Raw genomic sequence first — 26,620 nt, 5'->3', positions numbered from 1 at the left:
TGATCAAACTGAACTTGAAAAAGGGTCAGTTTTTGTACAAAAACAGAAAATTTTACTCACCCTGAATTAGCATAGTAAGGAAGTCACCTCTGTATTAAGCCTGTAAAGCAAGTAACTTTTAAATAACCAATCCATTTTTTGTTCTTTGATTTTGCTTTCTTTAGCACTTTTCTGCCTATAAAACCAAACTTCTCTGTTCAGTTTATTGAGATACTCATGTCATTTTATAGTAAGAGGTGTTGCCTAATTCTAAAATTACAAATAAAAGCCAACTCGATCTTCAAATTATTTTTTTGTAATTTTATCTTTTAACAATAGGTTTACATGTATATTGCAGAGTCATATTTTAAATAATTGTAATATTTGTGACTGTACATGTATGAGCACTTTGGAAATACAATCTTATATGGTGTTTTAAAAATTATATGTACTGCATAGAGTACATACATTTTGAAAACATGACTTGAGTAAAATTTGTTCACTTTTATAGAAAATGTAATTCCAGCTCCATCTTGTGGTTTATAGTTTGTTTTCTAAAATGATGCATTATTATGATTACATTTTATTCCTATTGCTGTATCTATTCATTAATTGAATGTTTAACCAATACTTGCAGTTCTATACACTTAAGAAAGTTATATATCTTTTTCCCTATAACATATTAAATAGACTTTTGATTTTAAGGGTATCACAACATATTTCCTATTTAAAATATTTACACAAATGGTCTATAAACATAAACAAAAGTAAAACAAGTATTCATGTTACACTATTCAATGTTGTAAGCCGCCTTGAAGTATATAATCTGAGATATCTAACCAACATAGGACTTAAATTTATTTAGAACTTTTAAAAGTATAGTGTCAGTGTAACATTACTTCTTTCAAAACTATTTTTATTTGTTTTCTAACTCTCTATATCTATATCACATATCCTAGAAAAATTACAGACTACTTTAATAGTCTAGGTAAATTAAGAATATTACATTTCAAATATAAACTCTGTTTTTTTTTTTGTACTCTGCAATGAAATGAATTTAATGTGGCATAGTTATTTGATAGTGTGGTTAGTCATTCTCAACTGGATTAACCTTCAAGCAATTTTGAAATTAAACAATATTTATGAAGTGCCTATTTTAGTAACAAATTAATTATCCTGCTTTAGATATTATTTTAATTAATATTTACACTAATTTCAGGTCTAAAATCTCATGAGTTTTTTAATGATGCCATTTAGTATGTCTTATTTAAATTTCAACCTATTTCACTAATTTCATTAGTGAAGCTTTATGCCTAGACAATACATAGACAATCAGAACCCAAGATTAGTCCCACAAGTATACTCTTGAATTCAGAAGAAACAATATATGATTCATGAAACACTTTTATTTAATTTTAATAGTTTATACACAGTCATGTAGTCTGTCTGGCTATAATAATCAGAAGTAAAATTGGAGTATGATAGAAAGAATCAATCTGTGAACTGTTGTGTTTGTCATGAAAATAATTGACATATGGGATAAATATAACAATAATCTAAGATCTATTTTCTCTTTTATCTGCAGTTTTTTCCATGTAGTATGTTATATTTCTTGTATGTCCAATGACAAATTATTTCTAACTTTATGACAGTTTAAATACCAATGAAAGCAAAAGAATAATTTACATCTTACCAAATAAATTTTAAGATAAATTCAGTTATCCAACCACAAACAGAATAGGGCTTTACAAGTCAAATGTAAATATACATGTACAAATGCAAAAATAATAAAATATTCTTTAATAAGTCAAAAAATAGTCTACTTAATCAACTAAAGTATTTTAGGAGAAAATATATGAGAGATTAGGAAGCTTCTTTTAGCTCTTTCTTGGTATGTTTTTTGATATCGTAGTCTGAGAAAAGGCATCCTGGCTTATAAAATCTTTTGGTTAAATAAAACTTTATATAAATTATTGAGTCTCAAAAATGTACAAGAAATTCCAGCATGATGACATATAATTAAATTTATGTAGACTATAATAAATATAAACAGAATTTTCTTCGTGGCAAAGATTATTTTCTGACAACGGTCTTTTGATCTCCACCTCATTTTCTCGTCTCATGACTTTCAGCAAGACCTTATTACATAAATTGCCTTTAAGCCAGAGGTTTTGGTCTGATATACAATACACTACAAAACTAGACAAACTAATCCTATGTTTCTTTATTATTATGGATTGGAATAAAGAGTATGAGCTGGGTTTCTTTCCTAGCTGAAAGAAAATTATGGAAAATCATAGAGTTCCTTGGATCCATGCTTCTTGAATTGTATATTAAAGTAGCATAGGTAAAACATCTCTACTGGGGACAGTTAAGAATGGACTGGAACAGAAGAAATGAAGATAGTCCTCAGAACATGGAAGTACCCATCTCCAGTTTTTACTGAGACCCAACAATTGGAAGTTCCCATTTCTAGTTTTTACTGAGATCCAACAATATATCTACACTTGCATTTGATAAAAAATTGCTATGTTTCCATAATGATGGTTCCTTTTTGCTTATGCCAATTTAAATTACATTTCAGTCAGTCAAATCCAAAGTCACCTAACTTAAACAAAGCTAAATTATATTTAAGGCAATATTTAGAAGGCACTTCAAGGCTGCAAAGTGTTAAACCGTCATTAACAGAAGTTTTAAAAATGCAATATGTACATCATATTCAGGTACTAGAATTTTCTTTTATATAATTTACCATTTTATATTAAACTTATTTCTCAATATTGGTATATAATCCCCTCAGAAGAACAGTGTTCCATATTTGAGAAGTTTGTAACTACATATACAGGCATGCACATACAAACACGAATGTGTGTGTATAATGGCTCAGAAAATGGTAAGAACAAACATAGTTGTAATTCTATCAATGTTTTCAGTCCTCAAAGTGATATGTTACATTTCTTACATAGAAAATATTGTTATGAAATTTTAAAGTCAACATAAAGGGGGCAGGAACATAAGCATGATAAGATGTTTGCCAAGATATAAGGCAAAATTTTTGTTTACTCATTAATGTGATCAAAATTTAGATGTTAATATTTGAAAGGTCCATATTTGTCAAAAATATTTTGATTAATGCAAGTTTTGAATCTATAGATGCATGCCTTCAGTTGTCAATGAGCGTCTCCCCTTATTCTCAGCATAAGAAATAAACCAGTTCCTTGTGTGCAAATTTCCATCACTGATCATAATGTAACACACAAGATACCGCATACTCCAGCATTGTGCGTTTTGAAGTAAAACAGACATGAAGTGGAATCTTGGATAGACCATATATCTGATGTGTGCATTTGTATGACTTATTTATCTCTAAACCTCTTCTATTTTTTCATCTATAAAATATCAGTAAAGTCTACTTTTATGCTACAATTAAAGACTTGATTTGATATAAAGCCTTTGATTCATTGTCTAGTTGATAATAGATGTTGAATTTAAGAGGGGTAGCTTTTAGTCTTCTTTTTTTTTTAATAATTATGTTCAATGTTTCTATAAATGAAATTGTGAAGTACTTTTATAACTAAAAATAAGTCTGAAAAAGATTTATGTGACTTCTACTGATTTTAATTAAGCTAAATACTTGCAAGCAGTTTGAAAAGCAAAAGAAAAAATGCTTATTTAAATAATAAAAATCTCAATAGTATTATCTAATCTCATAATTGGAAACTTTATCAGGTTTTTGTACTAGCAAATGTAATTTTAACGTCTTTCTCTAAGGATAACCATATTCAAACTAATGTTCTAAGCTATTTAGTATGTAAGTAGAAAATACATGTACAAATTCAAATTCAGAAAATAGCAATGAATAAGATCATTTCCTGCCTTTTATGATTCTATCTGCTTCACTTTTATCCTATGTCATCTACCCCGCAGAATGGCAAAATCACTCTCTAATAATTCTTTGAAACTGATAATGTACTAAATTCTGTAACTGGTTGAAAAGGTGGTAATTTCCAAATAACAACACAATACATAGACTATATGATTAATAGTTTTTATGTTATGACACTCCTAATCCTTACATCTTCATGTATTTTCTGTGTGTGTGTGTGTGTGTTTTCCTTTAATAATGACAAATATTCTGGCTCTTTTTTTAAATTCTCAGACTTGCAAATCTAGTTCCATAATATTTTGCATCATATGCTTCAAAAACAGTTGCTTATTCTTTTTGTCAGTCAAATCTTAGCTAAATGTCATCTTCTCAAAGGGCACTCCTCCAAAACCTCAACCTCCCAAGATCTTGTTATCATTATGTCACTAATTGCCTATTACCCTTTCTTAATTCTCTACATCATAGTTACTAGTATATAATATTTTTATGTATTTATTTAGTTGACTGAAATGTACATTCCTTTTATTAATCAAATATTAAAGGCTAAGAATATTAATGGACATGTCAATGAATGTATGAATGAATGAAAGAATTTATACAAGTTTCAAATTTTTAAAAAATGTTATCCAAATTCCAATACTAATAAACATAAAAATTTTGCTTTGTATCCATGTGTCTGACTACAAAAGGTGAACATTCTTCTAACTTATGTTTTTCTCATTTTAACACTCTAGTCAATATTTCATACCACTGCTGCTTTTCAGAAAATATGATCTGATTGTGACTAGCCTAATTTAAAACACTGATTTTGATACTTTTCTGCCTCCATGTTGTTTTTTTAATAAAGATAAAGTACCTTAGAATGGCTCATCAAGAACATTTACAATCTAAAATCCAGTCACATTTCTAACCATAACTCATAATGTAACTTTAAGCTGTATTTTTACAAGGCTATTCCTTGATTTCTGAAAATAAATATGTACCTACTTAATTTATTTCTACATTATATTAATCTTGTAGGAAATGCTCTTTTCTTTATTGTCTTATTCATTTTGTCCGTTTAATGATCTCTTCTTATTTTTCAAGAGTGATGGAACAAACATTCCTCGACCACCCGCTCAGGAGTACTTTATTTCTCTTCTTCATTTAATAGTCTCATGTATCATTAACAGGACAATAGACATTGTGAAATAATTTTCTACTTTAGTATCAACTCTTCTATTTCTTCCCCTTAAGGTAGAGAGTACCTCTTTTAAAATCAAAATATTTTCTTCTATCAACATACGTTGACAAAGAAAAAAATGCTCACAATTCAACAAATATTTAGTGAATTAAAGTGAATTTTCTAGTCCTTCTACCTATAATAAAATAAAATTTTTCCTAAGAGATAACATGAAGAAACAGGATTTATGTTTTTTATGCTTTACTTAAATGCTTATATTTCTTTCTTTTTTTTTTTTTTTGGAAAGATCTTAGTTTTAATACCAGTCATATTTTGAGACTAATTCCTCAAGTAAACAATTTCGCTGAGCTATAAAAAACTTTGAAACTCATTCACCCCAACCTCTTAATTACAGATTAAATGTGTGCATTGTGTCAATTCCTAAAGTGATTGAGTTACCCCAAGCTAACTAATAACAGATAGACCTGGAACCCAAATATTTGTACTTGTAATTTAGTGCAAACACCAGGGAACTGCAACTTAATACAGATGCTTTCTTTTTTTTTTTTTTAATTTTTATTATTATACGTTAAGTTCTAGGGTACATGTGCACAACGTGCAGGCTTATTTCATATGTATACTGGTACCGTATTGATGTGCTGCACCCATCGACTCGTCAGCACCCATCGACTCGTCATTTACATCAGGTATAACTTCCAATGCCATCCCTCCCCGCTCCCCCCTCCCCATAATAGGCCCCGGTGTGTGTTGTTCCCCTTCCCAAGTCCAAGTGATCTCATTGCTCAATTACCACCTATGAGTGAGAACATGTGGTGTCTGGTTTTCTGTTCTTGTGATAGTTTGCTGAGAATGATGGTTTCCAGCTGCATCCATGTCGCTACAAAGGACACAAACTCATCCTTTTTTATGGCTGCATAGTATTCCATGGTGTATATGTGCCATATTTTCTTAATTCAGTCTGTCACTGTTTGTAGATGACATGATTGCATATTTAGAAAATCCCATCATCTCAGCCCAAAATCTCCTTAAGCTGATAAGCAACTTCAGGAAAGTCTCAGGATACAAAATTAACATGCAAAAATCACAAGCATTCTTATACAGCAGTAACAGACAAACAGAGAGCCAAATAATGAATGAACTTCCATTCACAATTGCTTCAAAGAGAATAAAATACCTAGGAATCCAATTTACAAGGGATATAAAGGACTTCTTCAAGGAGAACTATAAACCACTGCTCAGTGAAATAAAAGAGGACACAAACAAATGGAAGAACATACCATGCTCATGGATGGGAAGAATCAATATTGTGAAAATGGCCATACTGCCCAAGGTAATTTATAGATTCAATGCCATCCTCATCAAGCTACCAATGAGTTTCTTCACAGAATTGGAAAAGCTTGCTTTAAAGTTCATATGGAATTAAATACTTATATTTCTAAGCATATCAATTTATGTTTAAACAACAAGTATTTACTGAAGATTAACTTTTATTTTAAGTTCAGGGGTACATGTACAAGTTTGTTATAAAGGTAAATTTATGTCATGGGTATTTGTTTTACAGATTATTTCATCACCCAGGTATTAAGCCTAGTACCTATTAGTTTTTGTTTGTGATCCTCTCCCTTCTCCCATCCTCCAACCAACCTCCAATAGTCTGCAGTGTGTGTTGTTTCCCTCTGTGTATTCATGTGTTCTCATCATTTAGCTCTTACATAAAAGTGAGAATATGTGGTATTTGGTTTTCTGTTCCTGAGTTATGTTGCTAAGGAAAATGTCCTGCAGCCCCATTCATGTTCCTGTAAAGAATATAATCCTGTTACTTTTTAATGGCTGCATAGTATTCCATGGTGTCTATGTACCATACTTTCTCTATCCAATCTACCATTGATAAGTATTTAGGCTGATTACATGTCTTTGCTATTGCAAATAGTGCTGCAATGAACATATGCATGTATGCGTCTTTATGATAAAATGATTTATATTATTTTGGGTATATACCTTGTAATGGGATTACTGAATAAAGTGATATTTATGTTTTAATGACTTTGAGAAATTGCCTACACTTTCTTCCACAATAGTGGAACAAATTAATCTTACCAGTATCTATTCTATTTTCTCTCTTTTTAATAACAGCCATTCTGATTGATGTGACATCATATCTCATTTTGCTTTGGATTTGAATTTTTTCTTTTTTCTTTTTTTTCTCTTTTTTAGATGGATTCTCACTCTGTCACTCAGACTGTGGTGTAGTGGCATGATCTCGGCTCATTGCATCTTCCACCTCCCTGGTTCAAGCAATTCCCCTGCCTCAGCCTACCGAGTACCTGGGATTACAGACATCTGCCACCAAATTCGGCTATTTTTTTATGTTTATTTGTTTGTATTTTTAGTAGAGAAGGGGTTTCACCATATTGGCCAGACTTGTCTCGAATTGGTCTCGAACTCCTGACCTCAGGCAATCAGCCCTCCTCAGCCTCCCAAAGTTCTGGGATTACAGGTGTGAGCCACTGAGCCTGGCCAACTTGAATTTTTCTAATGATCACTGATGTTGAGTTTTTTTACATATGAATATTGGCTACATGTACATATTATTTTAAAAAGTATCTGTTCATGTACTTTGACCACTTTTTTTATTATTATACTTTAAGTTCTAGGGTACATGTGCACAATGTGCAGGTTTGTTACATATGTATACATGTGTCATGTTGGTGTGCTGCACCCATTAAGTTGTCATTTACATTAGGTATATCTCCTAATACTATCCCTCCTCCCTCCCCCAACCAGTGTGTGATGTTCCCTTTCCTGTGTCCAAGTGTTTTCATTGTTCAATTCCCACCTATGAGTGAGAATGTGTGGTGTTTGTTTTTTGCCCTTGCAATAGTTCGCTGAGAATGATGGTTTCCAGCTTCATCCATGTCCCTACAAAGGACATGAAGTTTTTCTTTTTTATTACTGCCTAGTATTCCATGGTGTATATGTGCCACATTTTCTTAATCCGGTCTATAATTGATGGACATTTGGGTTGGTTTCAAGTCTTTGCTATTGTGAAAAGTGCCGCAATAAACATACGTGTGCATGTGTCTTTATAGCACCATGATTTATAATCCTTTGGGTATATACCCAGCAATGGGATGACTGGGTCAAATGGTATTTCTAGTTCTATATACTTGAGGAATCGCCACACTATCTTCCACAATGGTTGAACTAGTTTACATTCCTACCAACAGTGTAAAAGTGTTCCTATTTCTCCACATCCTCTCCAGCACCTGTTGTTTCCTGACTTTTTAGTGATCACTATTCTAACTGGTGTGAGATGGTATCTCATTGTGGTTTTGATTTGCATTTCTCTGATGGCAAGTGATGATGAGCATTTTTTCATGTGCCTGTTGGCTGCATAAATGTCTTCTTTTGAGAAGTGTTTGTTCGTACCCTTTGCCCACTTTTTGATGGGGTTGTGTTTTTTCTTGTAAGTTTGTGTGAGTTCTTTGCAGATTCTGCATATTAGCCCTTTGTCAGATGAGTAGATTGCAAAAAGTTTCTGCCATTCTGTAGGTTGCCTGTTTACTCTGATGGTAGTTTATTTTGCTGTGCAGAAGCTCTTTAGTTCAATTAGATCCCATTTGTCAATTTTGGCTTTTGTTGCCATTGCTTTTGGTGTTTTAGACATGAAGTCCTTGCCCATGCCTATGTCCTGAATGGTATTGCCTAGGTTTTCTTCTAGGGTTGTTATGGTGTTAGGTCTAACATTTAAGTCTCTAATCCATCTTGAATTAATTTTTCTATGAGGTGTAAGGATGAGGTCCAGTTTCAGCTTTCTACATATGGCTAGCCAGTTTTCTCAGCACCATTTATTAAATAGGGAATCCTTTCCCCATGTCTTGTTTTTGTCAGATTTGTCAAAGATCAGATGCTTGTAGATGTGTGGTATTATTTCTGAGGGCTCTGTTCTGTTCCATTGGTCTATATCTCTGTTTTCGTACCAGTGCCATGCTATTTTGGTTACTGTAGCCTTGTAGTATAGTTTGAAGTCAGGTAGCATGATGCCTCCAGCTTTGTTCTTTTGGCTTAGATTTGTCTTGGCAATGTGAGCTTTTTTTGGTTCCATATGAACTTGAAAGCAGTTTTTTCCAATTCTGTGAAGAAAGTCATTGGTAGCTTGATGGGGATGACATTAAATCTATAAATTACCTTAGGCAGTATGGTCATTTTCACGATTTTGATTCTTCCTATCCATGAGCATGGAATGTTCTTCCATTTGTTTGTGTCCTCATTTATTTTGTTGAGCAGTGGTTTGTAGTTCTCCTTGAAGAGATCCTTCACATTCCTTATAAGTTGGATTCCTAAGTACTTTATTCTCTTTGAAGCAATTGTGAATGGGAGTTCACTCATGATTTGGCTCTCTGCTTGTCTGTTATTGGTGTATAAGAATGCTTGTGATTTTTGTACGTTCATTTGGTATCCTGAGACTGCTGAAGTTGCTTATCAGCTTAAGGAGATTTTGGGCTGAGAAGATGGGGTTTTCTAAATACACAATCACATCATCTGCAAACGGGGACAGTTTGACTTCCTCTTTTCCTAATTGAATACCCTTTATTTATTTCTCCTGCCTGATCGCCCTGGCCAGAACTTCCAACACTATAATGGGATCATTTTTTTTCTTGTAAATTTGTGTAGGTTTCTTTTAGATACTGGATATTAGACCTTTGTCAGATGCATAGTTTGCAAAAATTATCTCCTGTTCTGTAGGTTTTTCTGTTCCCTCTGTTGATAGTTTCTTTTGCTGAGCAGAAGATCTTTAATTTACTTATATCTCGTTTGTCAATTTTTGGCTTTGTTGCAATTATTTTGGCACCTTTGCCACAGAATCTTTGATCATTCCTATGTCCAGAATGATATTACCTGGGTAGTTTTCCCAGGTTTTTATAGCTTGGGATTTTACATTTACATCTTTAAACACAGTTAATTTTTTAATTATGTTGTAAGGAAGGGGTCCAGTTTCAATATTCTGCGCATGGCTAGCTAGTTATCCCAGCACCATTTATTCAATAGGAAGTCCATTCTCCATTGCTTTTTTCTTTTGTCAGATTTGTTTAAGATCAGATGGTTGTAGGTGAGGAGACTATTTCTAGATTTTCTACTCTGTTCCATTAATCTATGTGTGTGTGTGTGTGTGTGTGTGTGTGTGTGTGTGTGTGTGTGTTTGTACCAGCTCTATGCTGTTTTGATTACTATAGCCCTGCAGTATAGTTTGAAGTCAAGTAATATGATCTTATTACTTAGGATTGCCTTAATTATTTGGGCTCTCATTTGGTTCCATACGCATTTTAAAATAGCGTTTTCTAGTTCTGTGAAGAATGTCATTAATTGTTTAATAAGAATAACATTGAATCTATAAACTGCTTTGGACAGAATGGCCATTTTAATGATACTGATTCTTTCTATCCATGAGCATGGAAAGTTTTTCCATTTGTATGGGTCATCTAATTTCTTTGAGCAGTGTTTGATAGTTTCCCTTGCAGAGTTATTTCACCTCCCTGATTAGCTATATTCCTAGGTGTTTTATTTTTCTTGTGGCAATTGTGAATGGGATTGCATTCCTGATTTGACTTTCCACTTGACTTTTGTTGGGTTATAGGAGTGCTAGCAATTTTTGCACATTGATTTCGTATCCTGAGATGTTGCTTAAGCTGTTTATCAGCTCAAGGAGCTTTTGGGTCAAAACTATGGGGTTTTCTAAATATAGAATCATGTTGTCTGAAAACAGAGATAGTTTCACTTCCTCTCCTCCTATATGGATGCCATTTATTTCTTTATTTTGCCTGATTGCTCTGGCCAGAACTTCCAATACTTTTTTGAATAGGAATGGTGCAACAGGGCAACTTTGTCTTGTGCCTTTTTTTAAGGAGAATGCTTCCAGCTTTTTCCCATTCACTATAATGTTGGCAATGAGTTTGACAGAGTTGGCTCTTATTATTTTGCAGTATGTTCTTTCAAAACCAGGATTATTGAGAGTTTTTAACATGAAAGGGAGCTGAATTTTATTGAAAGTCTTTCCTGAGTGAATTCAGATAATCATGTGGTTTTTGTCTTTAGTTCTGTTCATGTGGTGAATATTTATATATTTTAATATGTTGAATCAACCTTGCATCCCAGGGATAAAACCTACTTTATCATGGTAGATACACTTTTTGGATGTACTGCTGGGTTTCGTTTGCCAGTATTATGTTGAGGATTTTTGCATCTGTGTTCTTTAAGGGTGTCAACCTTAAGTTTTCTTTTTTCTTGTTGTTGTATTTCTGCCAGGTTTGGGTATCAGGATGATGCTAGCCTCGTAGAATGAATTAGGGAGGAGTTCTTCTTCCTCATTTTTTTTGAGGAAGGCTTGGTATCAGGTCTTCTTTGTATATCTGGTAGAATTCAGCTGTGAATTAATCTGGTCCTGGGCTTTTATTATTTATTTATATTTTGTTGGTTGGTAGGATATTTATTACTGACTCAATTTCGGAGCTCATTATTGATCTGTTCAGGGCTTCAATGTCTTCCTGGTTCAGCTTGGGAGGGTATATGTGTCCAAGAATTTATCCCTTTCTTCTAGATTTTCTAGTTTATTAGCATACAGGTGTTCATAATTCTCTGATGGCTGTCTGTATTTCTGTGGTGTCAGTAGTTATATACCCTTGTTTCTTATTGTGTTTATTTGGATCTTCTCTGTTTTTTCATTTTTTAGTCTAATAAAGGCGGGTCTGGTGGCAATGAATTCCCTCAGCATTTGCTTATCTGCAAAAGATTTTATTTCGCCTTAGCTTATGAAGCTTAGTTTGGCTGGATATGATATTCTGGATTGGAATTTCTTTTCTTTAAGAATATTAAATATTGGCTCTCAATCTCTTCTCACTTGTTGGGTTTCTGCTGAGAGGTTCACTGTTAACCTGATGGACTTCCCTTTGTAGGTGACCTAACCTTTCTATCTGCCTTTCACATTTTTTCTTTAATTTCAACCTTGGAGAATCTGACGATAATATGTCTTAGGTATAATCTTTTTGTGAATATCTTACTAGAGTTATCTTCATTTTCTGAATTTGAATGTTGGCCTCTCTAGCTGGGTTAGGGAAGTTCTCATGAATGATATTCTGAAATATGTTTTCCAAGTTGGTTCCATTCTCCCTATCTCTTTCAGGGATGCCATTGAGTCGTAGATTTGGTCTCTTTACATAATCCTATATTTCTCAGAGGTTTTGTTTGTTTCTTTTCATTCTTCTCTATTCTTGTCTGACTGTCTCATTTTAGAACAACAGTCTTCAAGCTCTAAGATTCTTTCCTCTGCTTGGCCTATTCTGCTATTAATACTTGTGATTGCATTATGAAATTCTTATAGTGTGTTTTTCAGCTCTGTCTTGTTGCTTACCTTCTTTTCTATACTGGCTATTTTGTCTGTCCACTCCTGCATTGTTTTGTCTTGTTTTTTAGATTATTTGTATTAGGTTTCAATGTATTTTTGTAGCTCAATGATCTTCACTCCTATCCATATTCTGAATTATATTTCTGTCATTTCAGTCACTAAGCTCCATTCAGAAATCTCACTGGAGAAGTGATGCAGTCATTTGGAGGGAAGAAGGCACTCTGGATTTTGTCAGAGTTCGTGTGCTGTTTTTTTCTTATCTTTATTGGATAACATTCCTTTAATCTTCGTAGTTCCTGACCTTTGGATTTTTTAAAAAATCTTATTTAATGACCACAAGGGTTTGATTGTATTATGTGGTACATTCAGCAGAGTCACATCATTTCTGGGAGATGTTACGGGGCAATGCTTAGCTCCCAACTCCATGACCAAATTCTCTAACTTGCGGGTACTTGCATTGAGCCCGACTTTGTTCTCTAGCTCCTTGAGGTTAGGAATCCACTGCTCTGTGGGAAGCTAAGTTGCTCCTGGAACACCACTAATGGCTGGTGTCACCCAAGGTTTTCATAGTGTGGTGACAGTGGGATTTGTTCTCCTTCACATATGCCAGCAGCAGACACAGTTGTAGTGCTGTGGGGTGCACGCTTTTTGGCTGTGGCAAGGCGCTAGTGGGTGCCAGTGTACCTGCTTCCCTGCAGGCATTAATCACAGTGGAGGAGGCCAGGAAGTTAGGGTAGGAAAGAGTGAGAGGGGGAGGAGGGTCTCTGCTGGCGACTATGTTCCAGTTGCATTGGTGCTGGTATTACCTCTGGAGTGAAGCGCTGGTGGATACGGGTTTGTGTTCCTTCTCTGTGCACCACAAGCAGGAGTAGGCACTCAGGGAGGGGGAGGATTCATCGTTCTCTCTGCCTAGTCTCACCCCTGCGGTAGAGTTAGTGCAAGCGTTGGCTGGCTAGCTCTGTGCCCTCCAAGGCTCCATCTGCAGTTGCCAGGGGATGAGAGGATGGACTGTATTCACCTGGCAGCAGTGTCCGCGGGCAGGGCAGGGTGCGCGCACATTTACGTACGGGTGGAGCAAGGAAAGCAAAACCCGCCTGTTCAGACACACACCAGCAAAGTAATGTGGGGAGCTGCGATGGGTCCAAGGGAAGTTACAGTGAGGGGAGGGAGTAGGTAAGCTGGTGTGTGTGGCCATGAGGGCTGCCCACTGAAGCTCTCCACTGCTCAGGTAGGGTCCCGCTGGCACAGAAGCTATGATAGTATCCCCAGGGCACCGAGGCTGCCCTGCAACTAGACGTGACGAGGTTGGGGCTCGCGGGGAGGTCAACAGACCAAGGAGTGCTCAGGCCCCATCTCATGGGCAAGACCACCCTGCATAGTTCAGGACCTGCAGTTCCCCTAGGGTTAAAGTCTCGTATGGTAGCAAGTCTAACCTATGGGTATGGCTTTCTGTATCCATGCATGCTACAGAGGTTCCTGCACCAAACCCTCGGGGTCCGTTTCAGTTGGTGTGCTGCCCCTACCACTTCTCTAAGCAGATCTCCCTGCCAACTCCAGTCTCCCTGGTGATTGAGGGATCTCCTCTTGCCAGAGTTCCAGAGGTCCCGTGGCAAGAGCTGGTTGCTCCTTGCCAGTTCAACTCACCCATGCCCCTGGAGCCACTGGAGGCCAGGAATGAGTCCAGGTGCTCAGTAGCACCGTGTAGGGTTCCCAGCTTTCTCCCCATTCACCCTTGCTTCTGTATGTTTCCCTCCCCTCAAGGGAAGATCTGTGAGAAGTACAGCGGTCATCTGGGTCCCTCCATGGCAGCAATTCCACCTGGCTGTGTCTAGTTAGCCATCTTGCCCTCTGAAAACCTGAGGATTAACTCTTTAATGCTAGCTCAGTTGCCCAGGTATCTGCCTTCATGAAAATGTGATATGCAAAAACAGCCTTGAAAAAGGTAACTGGAATTTAAAAGTAGGAGAAAAATCCTGAAAGAAAATCAAATAAAATAATCTGTAAATTCAAAATGTATTACATAATGTGTAATTAAGTACTTACACACTAACTCATTAAAAAGTAAACATACATATAATATTTATAAATATATATATATCACAGATGAATAAATATAATGCATGTTTGTGTTTTTTATGTATGTATATTTCATACACATTTAAGAAAATGTATACATAAGACGATAGTTTTGGGTGTATATGTGTATATGTTTTATATTTTGTCATTTACTTAGAAAGTTAGAAAATATTAGAAGATTCAAATCTAAACAAGTTTGCATATATAAATGTTTGAATATCTTAAAATATAATTTTTTTACTAAATGTAGAATAAGATCATTAGAGGTTTTTATCTTTATTATAATTTTTTCTATTTAAATTTGAAGTGCTTAGAACTAAAGAGGAAATATTTTAATAATCCTGACTGTAGCTTTGTGATTGACAAATATACATTAAATATTTTGTAATAAATATTCTATAAATGATTAACTATTAGTATTAATTAAGAAATTATGTTTTAACAATTTTATGTTTTTTTGTATCGTAACAGTTGAATCTGAGAAATAACATTATAAGGAGGAAACTAAAGTGGATATTCATTAAATGTGATCATTGGATATGCCAAAAGTTTTATATAGTTTGGCTCTGAAATCTCAAATTAAGAAACATTGTACGAGTATAAAATGTCATGACTAAGTTATGGCCTTAATGAGACAAATTATGATAGATATAAAGAAAATATTTTGTTCTTCCTTTAGGGATAGCTAACCTTTCAGTTTGATTTTCATATATTCAGTGTGACCAATTAGAAGTAAATGTCTGTGGACCTTGTTAAAATAAGCTATTATATTACATGTGCAGAATCTCTCTGCTTTACAAAGAGCCCCAAAGGAGTGATTGACAGTCCATAGAAACCAATTTATAAGGATTACAGAAATACTAATTTTGGATATGACAGAAGGTAGGACATTTCGACAAAGCAGCAAATCTCAGTCCTGCTGTCCTAGCATTTAGGCAGTTAAATGTATGCAATTTGATTTAAACCCTGCTTTTAACACGATGAATGAACTGAAACCAAATTCTGGAGTCACAGTATAAGCGACTGGAAAAATATAAACTAATATAATGAATAAATTGCATTTGTCTAGAAACAATTAAAATAAATTTATATTCTTAAAAGAATTACATTAGGTGACATATTTCTTACAGGTTTTTATGATATCTCTAAGTATTTATTGTACGGTATATTTAATATTATCACATTCCTCATTTTGAGCTCTTTTAAAATTATTTAAATTCCAAAATAGCCAATAACAAAGAAGGTATTGTAAAAAGCTTTATCAGAAGTATCAATTGTACTTTTATACCAATTGGAATTAGTAATACTGACAATAGTCGATGAATTCGTAGGTGACTTGATGAGCAATTATCATTTAGCTACCTAAAAATCTTCCACTGTTTTGGTTTCTCTGTTTATCATTCTTGGATTTAAACAGTAAGTAATCTTTTTTCACTGGAATTCCTCCAAGGATAGAAGTCAGCTGTATAACAAAGAATGACAAAAGAGAAAACCAAGCAAAATCAAAAGAAAAACCTTTTATCTTATTCCAGTTGTGAATCTTTCCTTTGTCTAGACCTTACTGCATTTTGCCTTTTCTTCCCCTTTCCTTCCTAAAATCTGGGAAGCTACAATACTGAAAACTCATTACCTCTTTAATTTACACTTTTTGTGGAAGAGGAGGAGACAGAGACAAATTATTTACAAAGCAGTCACAGACATTAGTACTAGGGAGAAAAATTCTTCTCAAGTGAACCCATATCATTTCTTATGTCTTTTTTTTTTTTCTTTTTTAAATGAATTAACCTTAGAGACATCTCTTATTTCACACTAGAAAATAACTGAGGTGCTTTTAAATAATAAATAGATATAGGAAAATGCTCATCACTGGCTTATCTGTTCAGAAATGCTGCTTCAGTTGGTTTGGGGTGGACCTTCAACATCAGTATTTAAAAAAAATCCCTGAATACTTCTAACGGGTGAATAGATTTAAGAATCATTTCTTAACTGTTCATACAAAACATATTTTTTAACTTCAACCTGCCCCTACCCAACTCTCTTGTGCTTCTGTATATAGTTTGTCCTCAAAATTTTACTAGTGTGTCCCCTAAAAGCTTCTGAAAAAACGAAGTTATCTTATCCTTTTCTTTATAAAAATCATACTTTTATTTTAAAACACAGTAAACAATTTAACTTGTCTTTACACAATTTCGTATTTTAATAATGCATACTTTAACAGTAAAATTTTAATATAAACTATTACCTCATTTTTCAATGAATCCAGTGCTATCTAAACATCAAGGAGATTTGATGTGCACTAACACTCAATGAAAAATACAATTTAAAAACAGTCTCTAATTTAATCCTTTCCAATTATACTTCACTAACAGATTATGTCATGATGACATATTGAGATACTGAAAGTCTTTCCTTGTACATCTTTTATATTTGTTATTATATCTATGTAAATTTTAATATAGACTTCTAAAGCCTGAATATTTATGTCCCACAAAATGTGTATGTTGAAACTAATCCCTAAGATGATGATATTAAGACGTGAGGACTTTGGGAAAGTGATTAGATTGAAAATAGAGGCTTTTATGAATGGAACTAGTGCCCTTATAAAAGATGCCTCAAAGACCCTAGACCTCAGAAAGCCTAGTCCCTTCCACCATGTGAGGACACAGTGAGAAAGGTATCATCCATAAATCAGGAAACATTCTCTTAGTAGATGTCAAATCTGACAGCACCTTCAATTTGGATTTCCAAGCCTCATCAACTGTGATGAATACATTTATGTTGTTTAGAAGCTTCCCAGTCAATTGTATTTTGTTACAGCAGTCTGAACAAAGAAATATATACGTTTAAATATGAAAAATAGTTTTTTGTGTTAGAGCTTTTTATGACTTAAATTATGTTTCAACATATGATTAGTATAAATTTAACCAAAATTATACATATATCTAAACATTTTTATAAATATTTTGTAGATAATATTTCATTAGATATACTTCTCTTAGTGATATTACTATAATTCATACAAATTGGTTGTTGTGTTCATGGATGAATATTACTTATACTGATTCAAGGAGGCAAAAATTATTAGTTTTTTTCTCAAATTTTTCTTTTTTTCTTTTTTTTTTTTTTTTTTTTTTTTTGAGACAGAGTCTCACTCTGTCACCTAGACTGGAGTGCAGTGGCAAGATCTTGGCTCATGGCAACCTCCATCTTCCGGGTACAAGACATTCTCCTGCCTCAGTCTCTTGAGTGGCTGGGATTACAGGCATGCACCACAATGCATGACTAATGTTTGTATATTTAGTAGAGACAGGGTTTTGCCATGTTGGCCAGGCTCAGGCTGGTCTCAAAGGCCTGACCTCAAGTTATCCGCCCTGCCTTAGCCTCCCAAAGTGCTGTTATTACCAGTGTGAGCCTGCACCTGGCCTGTTCCTCATTTTTTTTTTAATACATGTAACTGTTGAAGAAACTTTTCACATAAATATTTTTATAGAAGTAAGAAATTATAGCAATGAAACTCAATTTTTAAAAAATCCTTGAAAAGTATACAACTTAATCTCATATATCTGCATCATTAGAATTGATTTAAATCGTTCATTACTTAAAAAATTAAATTGAATCTCCCTTATTTTATTGAAAACAGATAATTACAAACACCTACATGCGAAAACAACTTTTGAGCCATTTTAGAGTCATTCACTTTTTCAATAAATGTATCAATTATTGCCAGTTTTTTGTGACAGATTTTTTGTACCCTTGAGCAGGTTAAAAGTTTGAATGGGTAAATGTTTGCCTTTCTAATGTAAAGTAGAAGAAGGAAGATTACAAACATGCAATTCGAACTGGTGTCATAAAGCCAGGACAACTTATGTACAGTCTCAGGAAGATAAATTTTAGGAAACAGTGCAAAAATAATTTGAGTTCTGGAAATTAATTGCATTAAAACTATCCAATCCTTCAGTCCCCTTGGAAACATCTCTTGTATCCCAATGGTAACCCATTTGAAAGATTGCTATTCAATGTTTGCCTATGAAATCCTTCCATTATGATTTTTTAACAAGAATAAACTGGGATAACTTATCCGGAAATATAATTATTCTTTCTTCAGGAAAATATATATATGTAGTATATAACAAGAACAGCAACTGTAAATTTTGAAATTCAAAACTGATTAACTCTTTCGTGGTTAGTTCTTATTGTTACAGAAAATATTCTAATCAACAATATCAGCACAGTTTTTATTTAGAATTAGACATCTACGTTGAATTCTCATTTTTTAAATTATCTATGTCTTTACTTTCCATGTTTTTGTAATTGTTATTATTTTTTCCTAATCCTTATAAACTTTTTTTTCTTTTTTTAATGGTATAATAGAAAATATCTATTTAATACAAAAGAAGTCAGTTAATGGCAGAACATGCAAACAAAAAGGAAATAAGACATACGGAAATGAAATAGCAAAATGACAAATGTAAATTCTACCTTATCAACAATTACATTAAATGTAAGTGGTTTAAACACTCCAATTTAAAGGCAGAGATTGACAAAAAATAGATTTAAAAAACTGTAAACCACTTCCATGCTGTTTACAACAGGCATATACTTTAGAGTCAGACACAAATAGGTTGAAAGTATAAAGGATTAAAAAACAAACAGTAATCAAAAGAGAGATAGAGTGGATATACTAGTATCAGGCAAAATATACATTAAGATAAAAAAAATTACTGAAGCAAAGAATATTTTATTTTATTTTTATTACTTTTTATTATATTTCTTAAATTTTATTTTATTTTAGATTCCAGGATACATGTGCAGAATGTGCAAGTTTGTTACATAAGTAAATGTGTGCCATGGTTATAATCCTTTCTTAATGTGTTCCAGCATTTCCGAACTTGTTTAATTATTCTTTATTTTTTAAACACTTCTTTGTATTTAGTGTCATTTAATACTTTTTCGCTATGTATTACACATATATGATATAAATTATTTTTAAAAAAATAATTTTCTGCTTAGTGTATAAAACATACAAGAAGATGGAGAAAAAATAATGTTACTAATTACTACTAATACAGAGATAGTTACAATCAATAATTTGGCATGTAGATTAAATGTTCTTTTTTGATGTTATTGTACAATTATTAATATTTTACTGGTAAATCACAAAAGTATGCATTAGTGTATATTTCTCTTTGCAGTTTGTCAATTCGCAAAGTTTTCATTAGTTCCAGCAAGTTTTCATTTCTCCTAATGGCATTTCTATGAAAAATAATCATGCTATCTTGAAAATAGTAATTTTCTTTCTCTGCCCATTGGTAAACTGATTATATTTTTCTGTTTCAAAAAACATATGTTTATTAAGCAATAACTACTAAACATATGGCTATCATATTAATATTTATAATGCTTATCTCCTTACAAACATCTATAATTGAATGATCTACTCTATGTATCCTCTTTTAGTTCTTCAACTGAACTTACCATATCCTTGTTCTTCCTTGTATCTGACTGGATTTCAGATAAATCGTATCTCTTTAGCCCAATCTCTCATTTCTTAGTATTTCATCTGCTTCACTCTTCATGTAATTAGTTGCCGTATCCACTGATCACCTTGCTGTAATTCTTGCACCCTACTTGCATTTTTGGTGTCATACCTTAAGTGAGCTCCTATTTCCCTCTCAAAATCAATGAATTCAGTATATTTTATTTGATTATCAATTTAAAATATTTGTCAAGAAAATGTATGCACACAATTAAAAATTCACCTTTTATACAGAAAAACTGACAATGAAAATAAACCTTCTGCCTCATCCCTCAGCAGATGTTTTATTCTTCTGGTTGATAGGAATATTTCATGTATTTTATATATTTTTAATATATAACTATATATACATATTTCCATATCAAATATATATATATTATATATTATTAATATTTTATATATGTGGTTAATGGGAATAGTCTTTATGGAGAATAAAGAAGACTATGTTATCACTTAAAGAAAGTTATGCATATAGAGGTCTAACTTACTTGTAACATTACTTATCTCTGCTTTCTCTCTTTTCCTATTGTTACATAATTCTTCAATGTGGAATGACATTCTAAATTTCTTTTTCTTTTTCAGCAAGTATACGCAATATTTTTTGACATAGTACATTATGAGATGAGGATGCTTGCACTCCCAAAATCTCACTACCATTTCTCTGTTATCTGTTTTCTTAGGCTCTGTCATGGGAACATCCACTTTTATAGTAAACATAATAATAGGTATGTTTTGCCCTGGAACTAAAATATACTCCATGTGATTTGTGTACAAAAGTTTAATCTAAGGTACATATTTATTTTCTATGTATTACATAATAAATATCATTTACCACAAGTCCAAGTAATATACAAAGCACTTAAAATGCTTGAGTTATCAAATCTTTTTTTTTTTTTTTTTTTTTTTTTTTTTTTTTTTTGAGACGGAGTCTCGCTCTGTCGCCCAGGCTGGAGTGCAGTGGCCGGATCTCAGCTCACTGCAAGCTCCGCCTCCCGGGTTCACGCCATTCTCCTGCCTTAGCCTCCCGAGTAGCTGGGACGACAGGCGCCCGCCACCTCGCCCGGCTAGTTTTTTGTAGTTTTTAGTAGAGACGGGGTTTCACAGTGTTAGCCAGGATGGTCTCGATCTCCTGACCTCGTGATCCGCCCGTCTCGGCCTCCCAAAGTGCTGGGATTACAGGCTTGAGCCACCGCGCCCGGCCGAGTTATCAAATCTATATGGGCAAATCTAGTCAAATCTTTTTTAAGTGCTCACATATCTATGGATCAGGAATTTGGATGAAAAATGACTTATTCTGCTCTGCGTTTGGCCACAATTGGGAAGACTTTCACACCTAAGCATAATTAAAATGGCCAGGAGCTGAAAACATTGGGCAGTTTCTTTTTTCATAAGTGTGATGATTGTGCTATGCTCACACAAAGACTGTGCCCAACTGGAACTGCCAACTAGAGCTGCTACACCTGGCTTCCCATGTACCCATATGGTTTGAGCTTCCTCATACCATGGATGCTTCAGAGTAGCTGAACTTCTTGCATAGTGGCTAAAAGATCAACAAAAACAAGAGAGATGTTACATGATCTTTTATGACCCGGTCTCAGAAATCACAAACTATCACTTTCACTATTTATTGGTGAAAGAAGTCATTAATAAGGAAACCTGTCTTCTTAATAGGAGACATGTCAAAGAATTTTGGGTATGTATTAAAAATAAATAACATTCACATATTCAAAGTGTTACCTGAAGACATTATATGTATGCAAAATAGGATAGTTTAGCATTCTAACTATACAGCATATTTTAGATTGCAAATTTAATGAAATTCCATACTTCAACTTTGGAAAACTGTAATGCCACATGATCCTGAAGCAGCTTTGTCACTTGTGGTAAATACCCAGGATTCGTTGTCTCGTGGCAAGAATATTTAGGACATGGATGACACCCATGAGGACTTTAGGAGTGGAGAATTCATAGGCAAAAGGAAGAGAAAGGAGACAGCTCTCTCTCTAGTGGGAGAGAGGGACTTCTGAAAGGAAAGACTGGCTAGCAGCGGAATTTGTCGGATTTTATAGTCAGGCTTGAGGAGGTGATGTCTGATTTATGTAGGGCCCACAGATTGGTTTGATCCAGTGTGATGTTTACATAGTGCACAGGGAAGGCTGACCACCCTACCCTAATCTTATAATGCAAACATAATTTCCAGTAGATTGGCACCATTTTGCTTGCTCTTCACTGTACATGTGGCTGGCAAAGGGAAGGGAAGATGAAGCTTGAATTCTGAACATATCTAGTCTCAGACAATTCCCTCCTGCTGGCATTAACCATTGTAGGTCTCCAGCTTGCTTGTCTGTGTCCACAGCTTGATTTTACAGGCTGCTCTTCATTAGAAAATGATCTGGGGCTGCTTTTCATTAAAAAGGAAAACCATACCGAGGACTCCAGTACCCTCACTATCAGCCTAAGTAATTTCTTTTTAACTCCCATATCAATCCCAAATGTGGAAGAAAATTGTAAGAATATTCATGGACTAGATATTAGTTACCTGATATATGACATGTTCAAACATCGCTTGTGTCTTCTCTGAATACCAACAAAATTGACAAAGATTAGGAAGCAGTGATAGCCACAGAGATTAGGAGTCAGTTTCCTTCTAATTTAGGTACGTATTTTTCAGTACCTGAAAACATCTACAATATTTTTAACAGTGTCAAAACTAAGACGATCTTATTAGTGCAGACTATAGTAATGACTATAAATTGCTTTGTGTTTATATATTATGTAATTTTTTTCAAATCCAATTTGTATCAGAAGGATGCTTCAGTTTGAATCTGTTATTAACAATATGTCAAGTAAAAATGCTGCAATAATTTAATTAATTCTGAAATGTATATTTTTGGAACATGTATCAAAGGCATATCAAGGATTATGCCTTCATTATAGTTGGGTTATAAAGAAATATGACAAGCCCACAGCATATTTCCGTATAAAAACCACACAATAACTTAGAATGTTTCAATAATTAAATAAAATACTTGTGAAATAGCATTATTGTTTTCATTTTGTTGATTGCAAAGTTGGTCTTCCTGCAGGGGAGATTGGAAAAATTTACGGTTTTAACCTTTAGTTTAGAATTAATGTTATTGCAGAGCTTTGGGATTACAAATAGCTATCTATTCCCAACATAACTACAGACAACCTTTACAAAAGTCATTTAGTAAATACTGCCTTTGCTAGGAAATAAAAAATGTTTATTGTGTGACAGCTATTGGCAAAGGGCAGATAATCTAATGAAGAATGGTTATAATATTAACAAGGAAAAAAGCAACTTTACTTCTATTGATACTTTCTATCCAAAGGGCAATAATACAGCCAAGTTTTCTAGCAAAGATCCTTTTCTAAAAATTTTCTGAAAACATATGCTTCCTAGATGGCATTTTATTTAACAAAATTAAAAATCACTTATATATTCCTAAAAGCAAGAAATATCAATGCTTATGTTAAGTGGGGAATATTTTAAAATAAATGTTAATATTTAATTTATATATTTTATTTTGCATATGAAAAAGTAATAATTAAGCCAAAAACTTATCTTCAAATGTTTTAATAATCTAAATTAAAATTTTGTAAATATATAAAATTAAGCTTCGGGATAGTATTTTTTAAATTATTTATCATTTCATGCCATTCCCTGACTAGTATATATTCATTATATAGTTATATCCATAATTCCAGTATAATATATTGTTTTTGTCTTTTGTTTCTACTAGAATACTGAAAATATCCTGGTAAACTGTTATCTGTATCCGTATGTGTCACTTTTTTTTTTTCTGGTGTCTGACCAAAAATTTTGTAAAATTAGCTATTTTAATGTGGAGTGCATTGCATATTATTTTCTTTAGGCAGTCTTTTGGTTCAATAGTGCACAAATAATAATGTCTGAGTTCAAGGATGAAGGATGAGCTTCTTAGTAAAGATATAATTAGCTCTCTGATTGTGTAATCACTCAATGTGCAGTTTATGTAAAGTGACACAAGGGAGCTAAACACAGAACACAAGGCAGAGCGTGAATATCCTTTACTGTGTCAATGTGATTTGTTGTTTAAGATTAGTACAATTGGCCGGGCATGGTAGCTTACGTATGTAATCCCAGCACTTTGGGAGGCTGAGGGGAGTGTATTATCTGATGTCAGGAATTTGAGACCAGCCTCTCCAACATGGTGAAACTCCGTCTCTAATAAGAATACAACAACAACAGCAAAATTAGCCAAACACGGTGTCACGTGCCTGTAGTCCCAGCCTCTTGGGAGACTGAGGCTGGAGAATCACTTGAACTTGGGAGGAGGAGGTTGCAGTGAGCTGAGATCACGCCACTGCACTCCAGTCTGGGCAACAGAAGGAGACACTGTCTCAAAAGAGAAAAGAAAAGAAAAAAAAAAAAAAATTAGCACAATTACGCACATTTAGTCATCTACATAAATTTAAGTTTTATTATTTTTAAAGAAAGGAAATTTGCAAATAAGTCTATAAATTTCTTATTCAGAATAAAATACAAGAAGAAATATATAGAAACATATCTTAGTGTATGTTGTTACTTTGTCATGTTCCATATTATAGAAAACTCTTTAGTTAAAAAGCAGCTCAGTCAGTGGCAACATTTCAAGTTATGATTTAATACTATGATATTAGGTAAATATGCTAACAAAAAAGTTTTTTTCTCTTTCTTCCTTTCATTAATATTGTTCAAACACTTGGTGTTTTTTCCAGTGTCATTCAAAGAAAAAAGTCTAAGTAAAGCTTAAATCCAAATTAAATAGAACAGACCAATGAAACAGTGAGGCGATGTTGGCTTATAGTGAGTTTTGTTTATACATTTGATTGTTTACTTATTGCATACATGCTATGTATGTACATTTGTGTATATATATATATCATAAATATATATACAAACATGAATGTACTATATTGTGCTTATATTTTAAAGTTTTACAAGGTATATATGAATCATGATTTATCATTTAAGGTAAAATAGCGAATTACACATAATTTATAAATACTGTTACCCATTTTGGGTGCAAGTACTAATTGGAGAGAAAAAAATACATTTAAAAAAAGTTGTAATGACACAAGTTCTAATAAATGACAGCACTTTGCCTTTCTTGATGTAAATAATGTTTTTGCTTAACTTTAAAACAATAGAATAGCTCATGGATATCATATTATTTTTCAATTCTTGTCACGACTGCATTTGTTCTCAAATTTTAAACAAAATCCAATGTTGCTATAAGACAAAGTGTATAGAAAAAACATTTCTGAATGTAGTATGAACATAAATTCATATATACTTGACAATGTGAATGAAGCCTATTTTTTTTTTTTTTTTGAGACAGTTTCAATCTTATTGTCCAGACTGAAGTGCAATGGCACCATCTCAGCTCACTGCAGCGTCCGCCTTCCAGCTTCAAACGATTCTCCTGTCTCAGCCTCCTGAGTAGCTGGGATGACAGGCGAGTGCCACTATGCCTGGCTAATTTTTGGTAATTTAGTAGAGATAGGGTTGCACCATGTTGGACAGGCTAGTCTCGAACTTCTGACCTCAGGTGATCTGCCCCCCTCGGCCTCCCAAAGTGCTGTGATTACAGACGTGAGCCACTATGCCCAACCATGAAGCCTAAAATTTTTAAAATTTTTAGTTTGCAAATGTTTCCCCATAGAGCAGGCAGAAGACTACTGAAGAGTTCAAGAATTGGCAGAAATAATCTTCCAACATAATTTACATAAAGGGGCAATAGGTTTTTAGGCAACCAAATATAATTTAATTACAAATACACGGACAACTAAAATTTGAGTTTGCTTTTAATTACAGTTATTTTACCATAAACTTTATACTGTTTTTCTACTTGCTTCAATGTATTATAAATTCCAATAGCTTTTAATTTTTCTCAGAAATAATACAACCAAGAAAGAACCTAAATTTTTTGTCCTTCAATTACGGATGTGGGGATGGCTAATGGGTACAAAAGAAAAGTTATTAAGAATTAATAGGACTTAGCAATTGCTAGCACAACAGGGTTACTATTGTGAAAATAATTTAACTGTATATTTTAAAACAACTAAAAGAGTACAATTAAATTGTAACATAAAGGATAAATACTTGAGGTAATAAATAACCATTTTACCCCAATGTAATTCTAATACATTACATGCCATATCAAAATATCTCATGTAACCCCCAAAATATATATACCTACTATGTACCAACACATTTCTTTTAAAGATGAAAATACTTGTTTGGGTAATGTGCTTGATCCTGTGAATAATCCAAAAGGCAAGAGAATGTTGGCACAATATAGTATTTGATTATTTGTCATTGTCAAGTACAATCAACTGATCAGAGTGAGGAGTGAGCTTTTTGTTTGAAGACTTTCAATATAAGATTTTAGTTTCTAAGTAAAAAATGCTCATTTCAGAATGTGAAAATGTGTGTTGGGAAAACACAAGACCTAGGGAGAAAACAAAAGTAAATATAATATGAAGAGAATAGAGAGTTCTAAATAAGAATAAGAG

Source organism: Trachypithecus francoisi, unplaced genomic scaffold (genome assembly GCF_009764315.1).
Source record: "Trachypithecus francoisi isolate TF-2019V2 unplaced genomic scaffold, Tfra_2.0 Lachesis_group1, whole genome shotgun sequence".
In the NCBI taxonomy this organism is placed as follows: domain Eukaryota; kingdom Metazoa; phylum Chordata; class Mammalia; order Primates; family Cercopithecidae; genus Trachypithecus; species Trachypithecus francoisi.
This window is presented reverse-complemented; position numbering follows the sequence as displayed.